Raw genomic sequence first — 21142 nt, forward strand, 5'->3', positions numbered from 1 at the left:
CGTGCAGGGGAGCTTCTGTGACGGCTGGAAGGCAGCGGCTGAGCTACTGGCGGAAGTAAGGCTGTGACGGCGGTTCTCGGTTCCTGCCTGCCCAGCTCTAAGTCTATTTTTTTAAGGACGTCATATTCGCCATTGACTTTAAAAATTATTTGTTTTACTATTGCAGTTTCGGCCTTTTGAGCCATTTTCAAGTGGTAATGTGTGCTTCAGCTCATGACAGACATGTGTACATGTCAGCGTCTAAAATCATCTATAACAAATTCGAACAAGTCATTCATATCCTTAACATATATATCACATGTTCACTCTCTTGCAATGCATACGAAATTCTTCTTTAAAGAAAAGAGGTATTCTGCGGCAAGCGCTGCAGTTCTGCTGTTTGATGTGTCGGAAACCAGTTAAAACGGTATAGTAGCACAGAACGGAGTGGATGATCTGCAAGAAATAGTTACAATCGGTATCTCACTCTAGTGCTCTGAAATCTAAAGATGAAATCTCGATGCGCTGAAATGCACCAATGGGTTTGCGTTTGTTTGCTGTCTTTCTATGCATCCTTTAAAGAATGAAAAAGTTCCAGGTTTGTGTCCCAGTCTGGCACACAGTACTCATCTACCAGGAAGTATCTTATGCACTGCTGAGTGGAAATCCGTTCTGGATACTTTTAGCCGCACGGGATTAGCCGAGCGGTGTGAGGCGCTGCAGTCATGGGGTGCGGCTGGTCCCGGCGGAGGTTCGAGTCCTCCCTCGGCCATGGGTGTGTGTGTGTTTGTCCTTAGGACAATTTAGGTTAAGTAGTGTGTAAGCTTAGGGACTGATGGCCTTAGCAGTTAAGTCCCATAAAATTTCACACACATTTTTGGATACTTGTACGTTCTTGCATAAACTATCCATGCTAGGTTTTTAACTTTTAACCTCGCACTTTGTGTGCTACAGGCGGACGCTGTTGAGTGTACGCCTGCTGCACTATCAGCCGTGGAACCTCTCCTTTCACGACGACTACAGTGCGCTGTGCAAGGAGCGGCAGCCAGAGGCGTCGCAAATGTTCAGCCTCGCTGACGAACTGTACGCCTTCCATCGTGTCTACTGGTCCACTGCAGCTGAGTACATCGATTCATCCCACAAAGATCATTTCAAGATTGTAGGTAAGTTTAATACTGGGACCCGGCCACTTCACGGTTATGCGCTGACAAGTGTTCAAGTTGTTCGAGGAATGAAATTCAAATATCCTTCTGAATATGTAGTTTTAGCTCTTGCGTGATTTTGCATGCCACGCAAGGTAATCTCTGGTGCTCTTTCCAAAGTCAGTGTTTAGATTCCCCGGCAACTCTCCGTCTGGATCTATGACAAGTTTACGTGACACAAAGGTCAAAGGTGTACCCCCAGCTGCTCGTGGCCCGTGAAGGTTTCGATGCCGGCGATGTACAGAGGCTGTGTGATGTTTTGGAGACGTTACTCAAGTGCCATCTGGCTGCTAATGATTGTGCAACACACTCGAAACAAGTGGGTGTCTCACAAATAATGTTTGCAGCCTCAGCCTAACAGGCGACCACCTCACCTGGGGTGTCCGTCAGTGTCTGTACACTGAACAACTCGTCTCCCTCCCGTAGGAGGCACGCAACACCTCTAAAACAGGGCCCATCCCACAGCACTTTGAACTCCGTCTCTGAACGCCAGTGCAGATAAGACCTTCATATATGTGCGACACGTGCCTCATATAAAAAAGTGTTCCTTCTTATCTTCTATAAACGCTCTAAACTTCTGTACACGTAGTTTTTTTTTTTTTTCTTTTCAGACCTAGTCTAAGGCTTGTTTTGAAAATGGCGAATGGTTTCTGCAACTTAACGGCTTCAGACAAGCTAATGTTTAGTCAATACTGTAACGTGTAGTGTTCTACATTTCTCGTCTATGATCCTGGCATGATACTGTTCGTATTTACTAATTTTCTTTGACGAACAATATTTCGATTTGTAACAGAACAGTTAATTGTATGAGGTACACTGTTAATATTATCCTTTGAAGTGTCAGTACTATGAACTGTAGTAGGACTGAGGAAACACTGTATTTTCAGCTATCAAACCTGTCTGGTAATCAACTCTATTTGTTTGAATCACTATATTCTTTAAATTTATTATTTTGCTCTCGTTGCTGGACTTTATCTCTTACTCGATCATCTATCTATCGTGCACCAGACATGAAACGAGCTGTAATCGTCCATTCATTTCTTTCTTTGTAACTGTCTGATAGCTTCTTGTTCGGTAGGGGGTAACTCCACTTAAATGAGAGGAAGGGGAGACAGTGGGCTTGTGCTCCCTCAGCGGAAAAATTATTTATGCCTGCCGTTGTCACTCTTGACCGCTTCAGGCAATCGAACTTGCAGGGTTCTAATTGGTAGTAAACCAACTAATTAAAAAACTAAGGTGGTCGAGAAGGGTTACAACACATAAAGAAGTAAGTTATCATAAGAATATGCGTATATTAGAACGACGGACTGTAATACTGCGAAGAACGGTCTTTACAAAATTTCGGTTGCAGCCGATAATTTACTGCAGACACTCATAAGAATAATAGTGGCACATAAACGGAAATACGCATTGTTAGCAAGTTACTAAACAGGCAGACTTTTACCCCATCTGTTTCTAGACTCAGCTGCACTCGGCAGCAACTCTATAACTATGACTGAAACTGTTATGGACACCGAGAACAAACGTGTGAGCTGTAGTTGACGTTTCAATTCCTCACGAGTGGCGACAAGATATTAAAGAATGAGCAGCGACAAGACCTTACAGAGTTGTGGACAACTAACCGTTTGTCTGGAAGCTAACTTTAAGCCCGACATTGAAGATATCTTCAGGGGAAAGTTGTCATGATAATCCAGAGAGATCGGAGAGATCGTGGCGTGGCAGTTCGGTCGAGATAGGGAGGGGGGGGGGGGAGGGGGAGGGGGAGGGGGAGAGAAAGAAGAAACGGGTGCGAATCTCTTCTGAGCACGTGGCGATGTTGGAGATGGCTTGCGACATCCAGCGGGCTGCTACAACGGCCCTGTCTGAAAGAGTTGCCCTCGCCACTATTAAAACCGTGGTGCTTTACTGTCGGCTGTTTTACGCATCACTGTCCAGCAGAACTAGATGCTTGCCCACAACAGACCAACGTATCAGGAACTGAGTCCTGATTTGCTGTCGCTGCCATTGTGTAAAATCAACTAAATCGCAAATCCGAGGCTACAGATGTCAAAAATACTTCCTGTGTGACGACTATCTGACCCGGTATCGCAGAACCACCTGGCCTATCCCAATTACAAACAAGACCAGTCCAAGTTGCAAATTTTTATTTTTTATTCATTCGATGATTTGTTTCGGACCGAGACCCATTTTCAAATCACCATAACATAGTCGAAAATGGCATTTCCGAAGATGTCAAAAACGTGCAATGAACATTTGCAGTGCATGCAGATAACTCATCGAATGAACAAAACCTCGGAACGGTTTTTCGTTCACTGATTACCAGAAGTTGCTGACCCAAACTACAGCAGCATACTGGAAGTTCGTAAAACCACCCATGTTAACTGGGCCCAAATGTACAATCCTTGCACAACTGCATCATCTACACAGCCTCAACTCGAATGATCTAATAAATATAATGTAAACGCATTATTCACGATACTATACTTACATTCCGCATCCCAACAACTACATGCATTGCATCCTCACCATCAAATATATTGAGTTCAGATCCACAGTGTTCTACACCATCAGTCGAGCTCACCGTCATCATCTCAACAGTTTTTTGTGTCGCATCCCTAACATGAAAGACATCCAGTTTTTCCACAACATTCACTCGCCTTCTACTCTCGTCCAACAGATGACGACAACACCAACAGTCACCTTCCACTTTTAACATCCAAGTCACCTGTTCCAAAAAGCAATCCAACTTTATCTTCAGCCACACCAAAACATCAGCTTAAAACCTATACCTAACCTTGTTTCGCCACATAAAACATCAAGACAAAGCAGCAGCATAGCATTCCATCCACATGTCTGCTCCCTCAGCTCCAACGAGATCTTCATCAGTCACATGTAATCTCAATGCTACAACTATACTTTAATGAAAATTGTTACAGTTTCGTAACACAGTCCCAGTCACTATACACTCTACAAAGCACAGATAATTGCTACAACATAGAATCAGATGGTACTGCCAATGGGTGCTTGTGAGACATCCTGATACCAGCACCTCATTCTGCACATCAGAAACCCTGGGATTGGTGATACACATGAACAAAAACACTGCCACATTTTCCATAAACTGAACAATCTATTGAAAAAGGATTCATTCTCCTCTCATCCATAACAACCACACGTTACCAAACAACCTCAACAAGCCAGACTCAGTGTTTCATATCTTAAAGATATACTCACTGTATCTAATGACTGCTCGACAATTCGGTACATACAATGTCACACAAATACGACCACCATATCTCTTGGTCCCAGTTTAAAATACCTGTCTATAACGCCACAAAACGAATTAAATATAGCATTTACAACACAAGACTATAAAGCCACACATTTTGTGAGCGTGTGGGTTGGTGCTATTCTGTCATTCTGCGCAACAGATTAATCTGAGATGTACCCTTTACCCTTTGGCCCCTGCAAGATGCAATTTCCACCCCCACACTACTACAGAAGTCAGACAGACACTCCTAAAGTTCTAAAGAGAAATGCCTGAATAACTTTCAGCAATAAATACCTTCTGGAGTCGTCCACTGTAAGAAAATCACAACAATTCACAAAATGTGTTACGTAACTAGTGGGATACTTGGGTACTGGAGTAGTGCTAGTTAGTGTAAGATAAACATGTAACTAACGAAAATTATTATTTATTTTGCAAAAATTCTGAGAAATCACAATAGCACTTTTAGTTATGAATTGAACACGTTATTTGTGGGTTCTTTTCAGAATGTGAAGTTACCTCTTAAGGATAGGATTCGGTAATGAAATTTCTATACAAAGTTTAAGATTGTTATTGACTTGGCAGAATGGCTGAGAGCCGCACCTACTCAACTTGAATAATTATCGGTTAGAATGCTGCTAGGTACAGTGGAGGCTGTCACGTGTGATATGCAGTGAAGGGTACTGTTGTGGAGGAAATGTGGGGGTCGCAAGAGCTGTAGCTGCGATGACTGCTGTCTGCGCCGCTCGCTGCCGACAAATAAGACAACTCTCGTTCTATCTGGATTGACCTTCGCCAATCAAACTCTCCCTACGCCTTGATGAAGTCAAGGACTCCTATTCGCCCCTAGTCTAACTATTGGCGTGGTACACTGGTCAGGTAACCAGTCCACCGCGATGCCACTCAAAAATTCGCTCGCAGGCGTTTAACTATTACTCAGTCCGTTCACACCGCACAATAAGTGTGGCGGCCAACACAGTGAACAACATTTAATCGCAAGGACTCAATACACAGTTGCACTTCGATTCGCTCTCGACAGAGGTGCTCTCCCAGTGAAGTACTGAGGAGAGACTTGTTCCTCGCTCTTTGAGTACACGTACGAGCGCGCACGCTCTCGTTACGTGTTCTCGATCCAAGAGCGACAACGGAACGGCCCCTCTGCACGCCAGACGTGAAGGGGTATATCTTTCGATCTCTTCCATTACTCCTTCAGCTCAAGGCGTCAGAAATATCCTCTGCCAGTCAGCATTGCTCTTCTAAAACGGGAGAATGACGTTTTGTTTAAGGTGACCAATCCGGAAATCTGTAGTATCGGTGTTTGGCGTTTGCTGTCTCCCTGTGAAAATCTCTGAAACTGCGTGCTATGTGTAAAGAATGTGTAGGCTGGCTGCTCCCACACAATGTAGCCGAATTTGCTTTTAAGCCGAACAGGGGGTCGTCCTTTCACTAGGGCTAACGCTGTCTGCTCTACAGACGGTCACTGGCCGACGTAGATAGGTTGGGACCGGCCTCCTGGGGTGCAGTTGCCTCTCTCGAGCTAAAAGCTCCTGTGACCGTCGAGTCTGGAACGTATGTGTGTATGCCAGCCTCGAGTATTTCAACCACGGTGCGCACTTGCGATTTATTAGTTATTTGCATATCGTTTACATGAATTCATACAATACTGACTTTATCTTATCGAGTTTGGGCTCGAATGAAGCGCCTTGATGTGCAGAATATGATTGTGAGGGCGGAATATGGAAGCAATGAAGGAGACCACGACGTCTTACAATTTCAGGAAATTCTTATGAGAGGCTGCTCATGACTCCATTACTTTCGACCTCCTTAAAAAAAAGAGAGAGAGAGAGAGAGAGAGAGAAGCAAAACTGTTATTTCCTACTAGCTCTAGTCAAGTTGTGTGATATCATACTGTACGCAAGTTTACATCCGACGGCTCCCCTACGATTTAAGGGTAGTGTCTTTGTATACTAATCAAAACGTCATGGAACCCAGGTTCGAACCTCGCTACTGCTTAAATTTAGAACAAAAATCGTCAGTAATGATGGATGGGAGGATAGAGCTTCAAGGCACTTTTTTCCCCTGCTCCTAAAACCCTGAAGAGTCTGCAATGCTCAAAGGCATGAGAATGCAGAAGGTAATGGGAACCACTGGTGTCTGTCCACAGGACATGTGGCCTATAATTGAAAAGTGGTATGATGACTCCTCCATTAGCGAAATATTCCGCAATAGCCGCACATTCAGATCTCTGGGAGGAAACTGGCAAGTGCCAGGTGTCCCAATGAATTATGTTTACTGTATAGCTCCTTGCCTGGCACACCATGCTTCTTTTGTCACTGTAAATCTTACTCAACAGCGTATCTCCATCTGCCTCGATAACTTCACCTCTTGGTGTAGCCTCTGCTACATCAAAAACACTTTTGTTAAAAACCCAAGGAATTATTACAATAAATACCACCAATCATTTCTCTCTCCCTAACTTCCACCATGGCACACCTAAACATGACTGTGTGGTGGTACTCTCTTCAAAGGTAAGCTGGTTCGAATCCAGGTAATGGAAGAAATTTGCATTGCTGGTATTTCCCCAGTAATGGGAGGGGGAATTGAAGCATAAAGTTTCTCATCACCAGACCTCGTGTCAGTGTTCTGCATTACATTACCTCTCCTCAGTGTATCATGATACACTGATGCCTGTGACACTGTTGAAGGTGACACATGTGGTGTCGACGATACTCGCCTGCAGCAAATCGTCAATCGACCACCGCAGAGATGCTGTACACGTAAGCAGCATCGCCACCGCCTATGAGAAAGAAGTAGTAAGCCACTCCTCCTGTAGCTTCGAGGCGCCACACACGACAAGTATTTCCAGCTCTGCCAGTGCCTGGTACGAGTTCTGCCAGAGTCCAGCCTCTGTTCTGTCTACGAGGGTATCAACAGTTCCATGACGACTGCAGAGAAGCGACGAATTTCTGCCTTCAGAGTGCAGTGTCGGCGTAACGTCACTCAGTGAAGCCTAGGCCAAGCAAGCACATACAGAGAGTCGATGGCACACAACAGACACATATTTGGCACAACTGTAGTAAACGTTCAGTGTTCATCATCTGCACACTTGTACTGTAATGCCGCTCAGTGTTTTCAGCAGCTCCTGTGTATCTGAACCCCAATTAATACCACACGTGCTCCTGCAGTCACAGCTTTCCAAACAAAAAGGCGTACTTTTGACTGTTTCATTTATGTACTTGTAAATTTATTAAAAGCAAGACACAACAACATGTGTATCGGATGTGGATGTTAAGTTCCTAACGCATCCATTACAGTCATGTACATTCAATAGATAACTCCGAGTCACAGTTCTCTCACAATGCAAGGACAGTGCCCAATTACGTGGAGGAAGCTAAGCGCTCGCAGTAAGGCCGCGGATCTGTTGCTCCATTTCTCTCTGCTGACATGGGCAGAGGACTCTCACTTTCTTATATCTTGGAATAATCACGGAACCACAGCCTACAACAAACTCAAATTAAGAAAACAGCAAACTCGACAATGTGGGGATTCCATCATCCAGCCATCCTCTGTACTTGGAAAAAACCCACTGAACGAGGCGATGCTGTGGTAAGCTGGTGACTACAAACTTGATTTTCGACCAAATTTAGTTTCTCTGTGATGTCCCTACACAGCGTAAGGTGAATGACACGACGGTTCCTATGGATGGACGCAGCTGTCCTGCTTCCCCGTTCTTCCCTATTCTGGGGTATGCTCTAATAGCTGTTTCACCAACAGGACGTTAACCCCTGATCTTGTTTCTTCCTTCGTCTTTCCAAAAGCCTTAGTGGCCCCAGTGTTACTTCCGCCAATATAGCTTGGATATCAGCACTCTCAAAAATTTAAAATTCCTTACAGTCTTAGAACACCTTGCACTCAGTATCATATTTGCAGTCTCAGACGCAACCTCTACCAGCTGATTAGATTGCCCTCTCTTCTGAGATTCCTCAAACTTTGTCACAAATTGCAAACGTTCCATAAACGTGGGAAACAAAAGCAATTTTTCTCGCCTATCCTCTGGATACCTAGGCTTCTGGTGCGCCCTCCACTTGCCACCCTTCTGTATCCTATTCAAGCGGAACTTCAGCTGGCTGGTTCTTCCTGTTCCAGAATAGTATGTAGACACTTACTCCTCCAACCAGCTATAATCCTAGCGTCTACGCCTCTTCAATATGTAGATGATCCCGCTTCCAGCCTCCTGACCACTGCCATCCCTCCCTCACACCTCCCTCTACCCACATCAACTTGTCAATCATACTTCCCAGCCCACTCCAACACCTTGAATACATACACCATTTCTGGCCGGCACCTGCATCATACTGTATTACCCTCGTAGTAGATATTGGGAACTGACTGCCAGTGACTTGCCAGAAGCACGAGCCTTATCTTCACCATAGCACCATCATCAGCTTCAATGTACATGTGTTTATGTAGAGACCCTATGGCTTTTATTTTTTTTGAAACCTATCATTTTATTCATTCTCCCATAAAAGCTATACTGGCCTAACTTCGATAGGCTGAAGAGCAGCAAAGTGTCCGAACCTTGCGCACCACACGATAACGTGGTGGGAGTGGAATGAATAACAAAGAAAATGGAGTGTTTACGACAAAGTCGTGCATTCGGCCTTTCACAGAATGTGCCTGTGTATAAGAGTCTTTCAGAACTTATTCTTCTTACTGGGTATACATTTGCGCTCAACACGCCAATGAGGTATACATTGGATGACGTGTAGCATATCAGTATCACTCTCCTTTGATTTGTACTCTGAACAGGAATAGTGCTCGAGGACAACGACCATCAGGACTTTTCAGAGTGCAGTAGGTAAAGCCGTCATCAAGCTGAAGCCTGGTTTGGTCACCACAGTGCTTTGCGAGCCACTGTCCTACTGCAGGTTGTGGTCACTCGCCGTCTTCCTACTTTTGAACTAACTTACCCAGTTAATAATTGTGGGACACAGTTAATTATTGGGTCTCCGAACAATTCTACAGTTCCATCATTTTCGTTTCCCATAAATCAGTGTCAGAGGTGAAAGAAGAGATAAGTGAGAGAAGGAATCTCGGGAGCAATGCCTGAATCCCAAATCCCTGGAGTTGCAATCCCACATTCATCCACTCAGCAGCTGAGGCATATATGTCCCAATTGCATTTATTTCTGCGTTATTATCATTACACAAGGTACGAGTGAGACGAAGTAATTACATTTTTCTGCGTGTTTTTGAATGTATGCAAACAGACTATTAACAGTAAATCGTTCACTGTGGTAAAGGTACTTCCTAAATCGTCAGTTACTGTATTTTGTTGTGCTTTTTCTCGACAATCTCGTGCTAACGAAACAAACTGGTGACAAATATGCTCCATCACTTTTTTTTACGCTGCGTGATGGGGTCACTAAGTTCACGGAGGAAAGTGAAATATCACACAGACGAGAATTCAGCCTGCATCCTATTTCTTTGTACAGGACGCCTATGGAGTTATGTCAAAAGAGTATATTCTATATGGACGTAGTTAGATATTTAAAAAAATACGTATCCAACGGATCAGTGTATGGACGATCACACCTTCCTCAGATATCTATGTGTCTCGCTGTCCCCCTTGCTTTATTGCGGATCGTTCTAGTAATTCTGCTTTGAAAGACTTCCTCAACACTTGTGTCAATTTTCCATTAATCTTTCAACGTTGAGCCACATGAGGCTTTATTATTCTTCATATTCTGTTATTTGCGTGGTAAGATCAAAAGTTTGTCATGACGATTTCAAAAGGTTGTTGAGGTGGTAATGTTGGGATTTCGTGGTAACGATCTTAATGTGGCTTTAAATGCTGCAGAACCAAATAGAATCCGAGAATAAGTTGTTCATTAAGAAACCCACACATCTGAACAACAAAACGAGACTCAAGCTCCTTCCTTCTACAACCACACAAGATCCGTGACTGCCTTGTCATGGAGCTGAGATACTAAAAACTTCTGTTGTACTGAGAAATATGAAATTCCCATTCATGTAAGCTTCAAAAGAATGTGGTCCTAACAGGTATTCTGATCACACAATATCCCACATAAGGTGAGGTAGGTTCCTTTCCAACTCTTGCTGGTAATGGGTAATTTCCTTAGACAAGAAAACAATTTTTTCCTGATCAAATAGTGGTATATGGCACATTTATACATAAACAACACTCTTGAGCGAGACATGGCAGAAGTCGCCACAACGAAGTACGGTAGGTTACAAATCGTTGCTCCACACTAATGTCAGATAATTCAGTAACAAACATGGGCCTAAATCCTTTCGTATTCATATTTTTTCAATATGGTCGTGCATTGTTGAACAAGATGCTTGAAGTCGAACTGCTCTCTTGCAAATGATTTTCATTGGAGACTGCTCATCTGATTAAGAGTGGGTGACACACGTTTCCTGTCACTTTTTATTGCTTACAATACGTAGCCTGTCTTTGAGACAGCCTGAAAGTACAGGACAAAATGGTTCAAATGGCTCTAAGCATTATGGGACTTAACATCTATGGTCATCAGTCCCCTAGAACTTAGAACTACATAAACCTAACTAACCTAAGGACAGCACACAACACCCAGCCCTCACGAGGCAGAGAAAATCCCTGACCCCGCCGGGAATCGAACAAAATACAGGACATTTATCTCAATCAGGCATGGCTACTTTACGAGGGGGACTGAGGCAAATGGTCTCATCATGTATTAGATAGTTTTTCCTATCTGTGGATATTCATGCACCGACAAATCCTCCACTAATCTCTCCTTTACAAGATGGATTCGGAACTCAAAGACTGCAGTGCTGAAACAAAAATATAATTCTGATAACATTGTTTTTTTGTCATCTTCAGTGCAGGACTATCAATAAAACCTATTTACTTCCTCATTTTTACTATGTCAAGAGCGATACAGGGACTTCTTGGGCACCCTGTAGATGAAATAGACGTGCATAGTAACAATGGTACCTGTCTTTGTTAATACTCTTACTTTGTGTTGACATGCCGCCTTACATAGTTCTGGGTAACTGAACCAGGGTAATGTGGGTAAACGACGCCCAGGCTCGTCACCCACAGAAGACTTTGGATTCAGCTGCCTGCAGTGTACGGCCACCACCTACTTGCTGTCGTTTTCTTGCAGACGAGGAGTGGCAGCTGGAGGACAGAAGCCACGCTACGCTCTCCGTGGACACTGACTGCGTGCAGCTGTTGGTGAACGCCCTGGACCACCCCACGTGTCCGCTGGAAGACCTGCCACTGGAAGCCGTGAAGCAGCGCGAGCGGTGCCGCGAGCAGCTGTGGGACGAAGTGGTGCAGAGGTCGCCCCACATACCCGTCACCAGCTACCTGGCCTACACGCAGAGGATAAACGTCAACCTCTGTCTGCTGGCCTGGATGGCTGTCAACTCGTACGGCATTTGTCAGGACGTCCCGTTCAGTATGATACAGTCCGTGCACGATGCTCGCTGCTATTTCGATAGTCCCGACGATCAATCATGTCTGCAGTCGAACGCTACAGAAGCAATGTGCTCTGTTTCCAGAGCTATTCTGTTGCTAAAGTGTCGCGACTTTTCCTCCATTAAGACTTCCCATAATTGTACGTTCAGTACGTTGGGATCTCTATCGGTCTATAGTAGGAGTAGTATACTGGATCAAAAGCTAACAGAACAAACACTGAACTACAAAAACAGTTTAAGCAACGCCACCTTGAAGTACAAGGATTTCAAAATCGACAGCTTGAAGCCTTTAGAAATGTCATTTATACTGATAAATATCATTTTCCGTTTTTCGACTGCCGGGGTATACATGTACCTTCCCCAGTTGCGCAACTTGCCTGGAAAGATACTCTTGTCCTTTCAGATCACGTGCATAGTCCAGATCCTGTGTTCTGAGGTCGTGTATCGTATGGCAGGCGTCCCTGACTTACCAACAGCAGTGCTGATAGACAGCGCCCTCACACTTCTCAGCTGTTTCTGGCTGAACTCATTCTGCTACCACATGTACGCTTGTGTTCGCCATCTCAGGCTTCCTAACCAGCTACTACCTGCTGAAGTAAGCCAGTTATTCCGTCGTGAGGTGCTGTGTGTGCTTATACCGTGGAGTATAGTATGTGTGGCAGCTGTTGCTTTGGAAAAGACGAGTAAATATTACCTGATCTACAGTCGTATGGTAGTCCTTGCAGGGATTTCAGTGTCTGTGACATTCAATTTGGTTTGTCTCGGACTGCTTGGATACATGTACCTACGTAATCGGTGCTCCATGCGGCAACTCGAAATTGTTGATAACAAGAAATTTGCCTCAAAGAAGGAATGTCTTTTTATGTCAGTTAAGGCCATTATATTAAGTGGAACAGGAATTATTATTAGAATTGGGTTCCACCAGGCTCAGGGAATAGCGCAGTTAGTGTACTATATGCATCTAGTTACGATGGTGCAAGGACCAGTGCTCTTCGTCTGTTTCGTTTGCAATGGAACGACGCTCCCCATACTGAAGAACAGGATACTTCTTTGGTGGAACCCAACCAACATCCCTGCAGGTCTAGAGCTGTGTTCGGCAGCCGAGAGGAATCTGGCCAGGAGAAACAATGAACAGTCTCCCTTTTCAGAATCCTCGGTGTAGCCTCCTTCAGTATTTTTCGCAAATAACTGTCTCCACACTACACTGCATTAAACCCAGCAATAAAATGGACTCTACCTGGTATGACAATATTAAATGTCATTAAATCTGATATCGTACAGCCAGTACTTCTCTTTCCTAACGTCTCCTTCATTTATAACTGTGTGCTTATTTGTGAGTGGTAGCCTCTGTCTACCTATTCTAATGCACTGAGACTACTCACTAAAATTGTTGGGAAATGCTTCGTGTATACAATAGGCTGCGTTAATCACACGGCCTGTTATATACAAGGAAAACGCAGCACGTTGTCGGAGGAATTCCCTTCGTCAGTGTCATCTACCGTGGCGATGATGCATTTCTGGACATATGTTCGTATGACGTTTTTTCCCCGTTTTCCGTCGAGGATCTCTCTTTGCAGTTTGTCGATTTTATTAATGTATAATGTATGATATTAGTATATATCATATTATGTCTGAAACAGAGAAATTTTCCATATGTGTGTGAAAGATGTACTTTTACATGATTTGTAATTCAAGTACCATGACAAGAGACATTCAGATACTTATAAAATCAAAAGAGAGGGGCGAATGACTGAAGTGGTGTGTGCATGAAAGTGTAAATGGGTTTGTTGAGCTTATTAGTGGTTTGATTACATAGAGTGGCTCAAACAGGTATAGTAAGAAAGTAACACATGACTTGTTGTGCGAAATGTGGCTTGAAGTGAACGCAAAATGTCGAATGGCAGAGTTATATGAGGTTAGCATTATTGGGTTTGTGAGACAAGACGGTGATTTGTTAAGCTAGAGGTTTGTAAGGGTACTATGGCAGATGTTAAAAGTTAATGTTCCACGTGCCACTCTTGGGCAAGGAAGAACATTACTTAAAGGCGTATTTACAGAAACAGTACTGTGGAAGGATAAACTTGTGCCAGTACTGTGAGTCCTGGAAAACATGTGCCATAGTAGCTTCACTAGAAGCGCACAGTACGCAGAAATTGTTGTGATTCGTAATCAATAGACGATCTCCCATTTGTTCAAATAAAACCTGAGTGAGCAAAGTAAAGGAGTGTCTGTGTGAATTTAGTATCCAGCCCAACTGAAAATCCTGTGATAAATAGTACTACCGGGAGTGATTTTCGTGAATTTCGCACTTAGCAGGCACCCGCAGTGTTAACCGCGATTTCCGTTTGGACGCAGTGGAACCAGAGGGAGGCAGGTGCCGGGTGCAGCCCGGCTGGCCGCAGGGGGGCGCCGGCAGCTCAACACATTCTGTAAAACCATTTGACGGAGATTTGCAGGCCGTGCGCCTCGATTCTGTCAGCGCAGCGCCAAGCCAACCCTGGCCCGCTCTGCGTGACGTCACGAGAGCGCGCCGCGGCCTTCTCTTTAGGTGGTGGCGGCCAGAGCCGACACGGGGCGCACTGGGGGCGCTTAGCGGCCCACCCACACAAGCGTCCTGCACCACCGGGACACGCGTAAAGTCGGTCCGACAGGGGTCGCCAGCCGAGCCTCGACCCGCTGGAAAGTATCGAACCTCATCGCTCGAAAGCCAGTAGTTAACGGCCCTCGTGCTACCTACTTACCCCCAGGCAAGATCCCGAGTTCCGACCGCAGTACTGGGAACATTCACAGCCGAGTCCAGGAAATTACTTTCGACTGGCTGTACGAAATACACAGTTCAAACTCAACAGGAGGACGGTCACTCAAAAAACATTACTCCCAGATTTGGATAACAAACTGAGATTATCGCTATCCGAACGCGTTTGGAAACTCGAGAACACTGTGCGTCGCGACACAGAACTCCGCTCCAGAGCGCCCGCGACCCGCCACGTCGGCCACACGGGCGCCGACGGCCAGCTTTCGATTCCCCGAGCTCCGAGCCTCTCCACGAAATCCTTCTACACGTGGGCCTTTCAGCCAATCAGGAGCAGCAGAGGACTGCAAGCCCCACCACTGGCCACTCCCTGCTGCTGCTTACAGCCGCTGCTGTCACGTTCTGGTCTTCAAAAAGGCGAACCAGCGAGCAGATATGGGTGGTCAGGGAATCAGCTGTTACAACCCTTTGACTCGTGGGGTATCAAGCATTAACTTCTGCAACCGATATACCTATTAAGGGCTTTCCTCTGATATATCTGGGGACAAGCATTCTCGCAGCCGAAACTGCTTGAACTGTTGTTACATGTACGTAGTTGTTCGACAGCACACGTGTTACTCAGACGATGTCTCCTGCAAAGTGCATCATGCGTAACTCGCGCCACTGCCGTCAAATGCAGCATTGTCAGAGCGACTCAGACTTGGGATCCGCAGTCTGCACAACCGCCACACTTGAGACAGGGACGACCAACTCGCATCTGCCGAGGCTAAAGGCACAGGACTCAACGCTGACTGCGAGCGCTCTCAAGCAGAGCGGGGGGGACTATGGATCGTCCTGTTTCCGATATGCAACAACAGTTTTCAGCGCACCAGACTGAAGCAGGCAACTCTGTCTCCACCAGATCTCCAGAAACGCAACGCTACGCGAACTAGCCGAAAACCCGGACAAGAAACCCGAAGTAAACAGGCAAAGCCGCCACAAACACGATACTCCAATTACAAAAACTTTACACTCATCCAAATACATCTCACGAAGAACAAGGTTTACAACTGGTTGGATGCAGATTGAATTAAAGCACATCTAACACAACTTATGGCACTTTAGCAAACCCTGCAATAAACTATAAACCTTGAAGGTGGCAAAGAAACCGCCAAATCGTTGTAACCTGCACTAAAACAGTTTCCTGGGCAACCAAGTCGTTCACAAAAAAATCTGAAAAAATTTGCCAACATCACAACACACCCATAAGATATCGAAACCCGAGAGAACAGTTTGAGTTACTTACCGATCTGAAGCAACAGTAACAGAAATCACACCGCACGCCAAACAGTAAGCAAAAGAGAAACCACACAGACTCACGCTCGCCTTTGTGATAACCAATTTTGACCGTGATACAACAAACGAAAAAACTGAAGGGGACCTAAAGGTACCGGGAAACTAAATCAAAATTCCCCGCTATTGCTTCCAGTCATCTATAGTTACAAAGAACCAACTAACAAGCTACTTGTTCACCATTTCAGAATGCACTGTGTACCTCACAGGGTTGGACTATTTAAACACTATCTCCTCAATAACAGCTACGTCCATATTGCAACACTTTCCAATAAGCCACGAAGAGCTGCGATATAAAGAGAAATGTGAAGAACGGAGTCGAGCACATCGAATTTTTAATGGCAAAATAGACCCGAAACAAGAAGCACCAAAATGCAGGAGCTGCAACACTGATAACGTTAATAGTGATGAGAGTTGCAAAGAAAGACCAAAACAGCCTGTCTCAGCAGACAAAACTGAATACATTAAGCGCATTGATGAAACTATCACGGTCTTCATCCAAGAATGTCACGAAAACAATCAAACGGAAAACATACTCTGAGTCTTCACTACAGCCCTTCCCAACATGATATTTGAAAGAAGGGAAACAATAACAGCAGTTTCTAAAAACCTCCTACTACGTTCTTTGGCGAACACGGATCCACGTCTATATCGCCATATTGATAGACAAGGAGGCCAATGCCCAACCTGGCCTGAGACACCAGGAAACAAGAATTAACCTTCACATTCAAGCCTAAGAAAGATATTGCCACTATCTGCATTGTCAACACACTGGGTTTCTGCTCTAAAAACAAACTCCCTAAAGGCATAGTAAGAGAAAAAGAAGTTGGCATTATAGTCGCAGCACGTACCTCATGAGCAGGTAGAGAAATCAATCTAGAGAACTGTATCTGTCACGCAAACCAGACCGTAGTAGAAGCTGAGATAGATGCTTCATAGTCTTTCATATAAAACACCACAACGATGTATCCTGCCGAGGAACCGCCAACTGATCTCGTTAATTATATACCCTCATTGTGCCCAGCTAAAGGAACAGGAGACTCAGTGTTAGGTCTGCGATATTTGCTGAAAAATTGAACAAGAAAGATATTAAACTTGTTGTAGCCATTTTGAATCACGCTAGACTCAGAAATGACTCGCCGCCTTTTATCAATCACTATGGCACTTCTATCTTAGGACATATACTACGTACAACATAGCTACCCAGATTCTGAAGCTACACTGAATTTGGCGACTGCATAGCTAACGAATACCTATCATTTATTATGCTGTGAATCACAAAAACTAGGAAAAAACTTAAAACGATCATAAACTCACGAAATCGGATAGTCGAAAAAATCAGATTGATACGTTTTAACACAAAACCTAACCAATCAACTATTCAGACCACTCCTTAAGACTCCTGACGTACATAAGAAACAAAATTAAACAGTAGGGAAATTCTGTAGACCATACGGCACTAACCAAATGGATATGCTACGATTGGCTTCAACGTTTTCAGTGACCTAATAAGAAGAGAAACCCACCAAATGATGCGCGAGGTAATCACAAGAATTAGGTCCCACAATAGAAGTAGTTTTTGGAAAAAAGTTCCAACAGGTCATAGCACACCATTTGCGAACAACCATCCTTAATAGCAGATGAGAATGTCATTGATTACTGACGACCTCAAAAAAGTTCCTCAAAGTGCTACAAAAACATTCACGGTCATCCGTGGTATCCAAAATTCGATTAAACCGACGAGGAAATAATATTCGAAAATCCGAATGCAACCGCTTAACATCCGCTACTTTATAAGATTGACGAATATGAAATGGAAAGAAAGCAGATCAGAGACTGGAGGCACTGGAAGATAACAAAATAAATCACTCCTTTCACAAGACACCTGCCTCAAACACATCAGACGTTTCTTCATCGCGGCCATGAAACTGAAAATAGTCTCTCTAAAATAGAAGCAAGCTAAAATCAAGATGATTTCCCAACCCGAAAGACCAAAAAACAACACCAAATCACAGGTTACCGTGCTCTCAGTGACAGGGAAAGCTTTCGAGACAGACCAAAGTTATTCAAGGAATAGAGCAACATAATGGCACAAGAACAAGCCGGGTTCAGCGGCAACCACAGCACAGGCGACCCGGTCCCAGGACTGAGCAGCAGAGCGACGCAGGCTGAACGCAACACGGCAGGCGCGACGCCGGCACGCTTTCTCGTGGACGGCGAACGCGCCTTGCATTGGTTGTGGCATGCTGGGCTGCTCTTTGAAACGCTACTTTTGAACTTCGCATGCCAAAGTGTGCAGCTTACTAAAAATGTTGCTGGAAACAGGTAAGTACAAGCGCTGCTTGGTGATCACCATTGGACAAGTATTAAGCCAGCTGCAGAGACGCCACGTGGGACAGTCACGTCTCCACTGCTACACACCAACAACACGGCTGACATCTCTAAAGGTCGAGGATCGAAAGAAGAGCCCTGTACACAGATGACACTGCGTACTGTTGTCAGGGCCCGACATGCGGCAGAATTAACGAGCAGGTCAGCCCCTTCACAAACATGCAGGAATCATCGCTAAGCAAGTCGAGTAGATTAAAATACAGTGGATCCACGAAATCTATCCTTCAGCACCAACCTGTGATCTTCAACTACCCCTACTTTAAATAAATATGTATTCCTCACGTCATCTTCAGAGGTACTCTGACAGTCAGTTATAAACAATGAAGAAATACACCAACTGGAAAATAAGATGTTATAACACAGAGAGATGTTGTTCCGCCCCTCAGTGTGAAGACTGGTTTTAAAAATAGCTCTTCATTCTAGTGTATAACTTGCAGGCCTCTTCAAGTACATACTGCAGCCCACATCCATCCCAATCTCCTTACTGTATCCACCACCTGGTCTTACTCTACGATTTTCACCCACACTTCACTTCAAAACTAAATTGGTTACCTGTCGACGTCTCGGAACGTGTCCTACCAACCGCCCCTCCATTTGGTCAGGTTGCGCCTCGCATGTTCCCACGTTTCTCGGGAATCCAAACTTATCTTCCTTGAGGTCGGCGTCTACCAGTTTTTTCATTCTTCTGTAAAGAATTTGTGTTAGTATTTTACAACGACGAATTATTAAACCGATAGTTCAGTAATTTTCACACCTGCCAGCAACTGCTTTCTTTGGAATTGATAACATTACATTCTTCGCCTGTCTCATACGCCGGGCACAACAGGTGGGAGAGCTCCGCCGTGGCCGGCTCTCCCGAGGCTGCCTGTAATCCTGCCACAAGACTGTTTACTCCCTGGGCCTCGTTTCGACTTAGATATCTCAGAACACTGTCAAATTTGATCTCGCACAGTTACATCTCCCACCTCATTTACATCCATGACCACTTCCCTATCTGTAATATTACCTTCAGTATGATGTATATCTGACACAACTACATTAGCTGAAAACAAAACCTATGTAATGTCATGACAGCAGATATTCTAAATATGTTGTGGCTATGCTATTGACTATACAAAGACATAGATCACTACACCATTCAGACAGCAGTTACTCCTACATAACATGGCACTTACCTCCGACTTACACGGTTATGTTACAAATCCTTCGTATCATACTAGAGATTAGTTCCTAAGCATTTGTCTTAAGATGAACAGCGTCACTACATCATTAAGCGCATTTCCGATTAAAGAGTAACACGTTTGCTAGGGCACATTGCTGCTTGTACTAAACTTAAATATTTTCATTTTCACCTCTCCCCTGTCAACAGTGACTGTAATTGGGATCAGCAACTCAGAAACAGACATTCTTCAACAAAGTCAGTCTGAAGTACTCGACGAATGATCTTGACATTAATCACGTGTTATTAAGACCTGACTTATCAGGTGCTGCAGATAAGTGATCTTATGTATTTCTAAAACATTAAAACTTAATTACGAAGCCTTTTAATTTTCTTGATCGCAAAAACACATTGCTTTACCATTCATTACACGTTTTGGTTGCCAGTCAACTATTGTTAGCTTGTAAAAGAAACAATAAACAGGGAATTGCGCCCGCATCTCGTGGTCGTGCGGTAGCGTTCTCGCTTCCCACGCCCAGGTTCCCGGGTTCGATTCCCGGCGGGGTCAGGGATTTTCTCTGACTCGTGATGGCTGGGTGTTGTGTGATGTCCTTAGGTTAGTTAGGTTTAAGTAGTTCTAAGTGCTAGGGGACTGATGACCATAGATGTTAAGTCCCATACTGCTCAGAGCCATTTGAACCATTTTGAAACAGGGAATTGCCTTAGATTTAACCAAATTTGACAAAGTTACGTAGTATTGCGTGGTGATATGCCAATCATGGTAAATACAATGTGGTTATGAATTCTGTAGGCTTGAACGCCATCATCTAATAGCATATCTTGGAACTGTGTAAGTAATTGGAAAGTACCTATCGGGTGAATGTGACTATTAAACTGTTTTCAGATATTAAAGAAATAAGCAAATAGAAATAATGAAAACGTACCATGCTGACTAATGAACCACATTTTCCATAGACAATTGGTTACACCAACGAAGTTACAGAGTTCAGCTCTCAACATATAGTAACAATCGAAACACACTCTTTCGTTAAGAATAAATGCGCTAGCCCAGCTTAAGAAGCAAAAGTAATTTAAGAAAGAGACACTCTCTCTAGTTACTTATATCGAAAATGAGTATGAGCAGAAATTAGTAAGTGTAGCTGCCTTTTTGGCCCTATCAGCTGTTCTCGACACTGCTTGGTGAGAAGCACTTCTTTAGAAATTCACGATTGTGTCGTAAATTTAAGGACTTACTTAACAACATGCTAAACAATAGAGCATTTCATATCCATTCTCACAATGACAGATGAAGTGTACTTAAGCCAAATGATAGTTTACTTCAAATGTCTGTTCTGAGTCCACTACCTCTTTGGTCTGTACATGCACAGCTTACCAAAAGTCTTCAAAAAAATTGATTTATACTGATGACATTTGCTTGGTGGCCCAGAGCCTCAACGTTTATGATGCTGAAACCTCTTTATTCACTGATATGGAAGTCTTAGATGTATACATCAAGAAATAGTGGCTCCACCTAAATCTACAGAAAATAATTGTATCTACATCACATCTATGCAG

This window comes from Schistocerca piceifrons, unplaced genomic scaffold (assembly GCF_021461385.2).
Source record: "Schistocerca piceifrons isolate TAMUIC-IGC-003096 unplaced genomic scaffold, iqSchPice1.1 HiC_scaffold_2510, whole genome shotgun sequence".
Classification (NCBI taxonomy): Eukaryota; Metazoa; Arthropoda; class Insecta; order Orthoptera; family Acrididae; genus Schistocerca; species Schistocerca piceifrons.